Source organism: Mus caroli, chromosome 5 (assembly GCF_900094665.2).
Source record: "Mus caroli chromosome 5, CAROLI_EIJ_v1.1, whole genome shotgun sequence".
In the NCBI taxonomy this organism is placed as follows: Eukaryota; Metazoa; Chordata; class Mammalia; order Rodentia; family Muridae; genus Mus; species Mus caroli.
Window position 1 is genome coordinate 17,595,077 of NC_034574.1, and position 2,458 is coordinate 17,597,534.

The 2,458-nt window shown below is 38.0% G+C and overlaps 1 non-coding gene across 1 annotated transcript; it reads right to left on the bottom strand.

Annotated features, from left to right (window-relative positions):
- Window positions 1-386: 386 nt before the first annotated feature.
- LOC115031168 lies at window positions 387-451 on the bottom strand. Its single transcript, XR_003836789.1, has one exon. It is a non-coding gene; the product is annotated as a U7 small nuclear RNA (small nuclear RNA).
- Between the last annotated feature and the right edge of the window lie 2,007 nt (window positions 452-2,458).

Sequence of the window (2,458 nt, forward strand, 5' to 3'; positions counted from 1 at the left end):
GTGCATGTGTAAGTAGGTAGGTAGGCACAGGTGTGTGTTCCTGATTGCAATGGTTATGTCATATATCAAAACCACAGAATTTCAAAGTATTTTCTCCATGTTGTGGTTCTTATAATTTTTCTGTTTTATTTTTTAAAGATAGATTGTCAAGGACCNGCCTTGACTTGGAGAGGTATTCCCAAGAGAAGGGGTGTTTCTGAGCAGCAGAAGAAATGACACAAAGTCAATCATGGAATATAAGCTGATGGCTCTGTGTCCTGCTTGACATGGCTCTCCAGGCAGCTCTCTGCTCAAGATGTCTCTCTCTTGCTACAACAAAATTTTAAATCTCTGGATAGCTCATGGGTTTTCTAACCAAAATTGGAAAAGCTGGTAGAAAAAAAATATTTGGTCTTTTCTGACCAAAGTCAGAAATCCTGCTAGAAAAATTCTAAAAGAGCTGTGTTCACTCTCTAAGCTGCTCTCTCTGGATAGCTCCTCTCTTTCACAGACCAAAGCCCAGTCTTTTATTTACATATCAAGTCAGTCATTTACTTCAGGTTCNCATTTGAATATCCTATAAATCAGCATTTTATGACCTTAGCTCTTTGATTCTTAGGAAAAGACAGCAAGTACAGTTTTTTTTTTCTTTTCAACATTATAAATGAATTCAGAGATCTGCCTGCCCTAGTAAGCACAGACAATAAGCTAACTTGGTGGAATCCCATTCTGAGATTACCATTCCTACCATTCCAGAACCTCTGTCCTAGGCTGACCTTGAATTTAGGAATCTGCCTGCCTTTGTATCTTTCTGATAGATTGGCTTTTTTAGTGCAGCTGCCTTTGTTTTTTAAGGTTCATGAAGCCCCTCATACAATTCATATTGCATCNTTATATTTTGCATAGTTGTGAAATTATATAATTTTGTACTCATGTTTTCAAAGTTCTTTCCCACAGCCTTGAGGGCTGTTCTGAAGGTCATAGTATTTAACCATTTTTCCTGAGGATAATAGACACACCCTTGACTCTCGGACTCATCTTGATTCTAAATATCATTAGTGTCATGTCACTAACCTTGACAGGGAGAATATTTCCCAAATAAGGAACATGANGTTAAATATATACATTGTTATACAAATATGCCTCATGCCCAACAACCATCAACACTCATGGAGGCCCATGCCCTGCTGTCTCTGCTCCAGGCAGGAAACTGCCATACAGTCCTTTTTAAGATCATGGAGGACTCAGCAATTGGTAGCCTGTGAGATGNTTTGGGTCATAGTCATATTGTTATATTGTTTAATGCTGATTCATACAAAGGGTTCCTTCCCCTCAGTGCTAAACAGCTTGTTACCAAGGAAATTTTTAAGTGATCAATATAGGAGTTACCATTTATTTATATTAAATGTTACCATTCAAATTTAAGTCTAATGTTGTAGTTTATTTTGAGATATTAAATTGTAGTAATATAAATAATTTCATAATTATCTTCTGTGACATAAGTCAATATTCTTAATTTTAACATTTGAAATAGGGCCACTTTTAGTTTCTGGGACTTTACCAAAGTTATTGATTTTTTAAAATTTATTTCTACTGGGTAATAATTTCCCCAAACATAAAATCAATGGTAGGCAACCACACTGCCACCAAGCATCTCTGGCTCCAAATTATTTTTTTTTTCTTATTGCATATTTTCTTTATTTTCATTTCAAGTATTATCCTCTTTCCTGGTTTCCCCTCCGAAATTACCCTCCCCTATCCCTTTTCCCCCTCCCCCTGCTCACCAAGCCACCCACTCCTGCTTCCTGGTCCTGGCATCCTGCTACACTGGGGCATAGAGCCTTCATAGAACCAAGGGCCTCTTCTCCCATTGATATCCTACTAGGTCATCCTCTGCTACATATGAGCTGGAGCCATGAGTCCCACTCTGTGTTTTCTTTGATTGGTGGTTTAGTCTCTGGAACCTCTGGAGGTACAGGTTAGTTCATATTGTTGTTCCTCCTATGGGGCTGCAAGCCCCTTAAGCTTTTTATGTCCTTTCTCTAGCTCCTTCATCAGGGATCCTATGCTCAGTCCAATGGATGGCAATGAACATCCACTTCTATATTTGTCAGGCACTAGCAGAGACTCTCAGGAGAGAACTATATCAGACTCCTGTCAGCAAGCACTTGTTGGCATCCACAATAGTGTCTGGGTTTGGTGATTGTATATGGGATGGATCTCCAGGTGGGGCAATCTCTGAATGGTCATTTCTTCAGTCTCTATTCCACAGCTATTTTTTTTTTTGTACACAACTAAATGTTTATTTAAAAAGAAACAGCAAATAAGTTTATAGCTGTAATGAGTGTTTAAAGTTGATCATAGTATAGTCTTTTTGATTTTCTTTTTTTTTAATTTTTAATATTTTTATTACATATTTTCCTCAATTACATTTCCAATGCTATCCCAAAAGTCCCCCATAGCGCCCCCCACTTCCCTA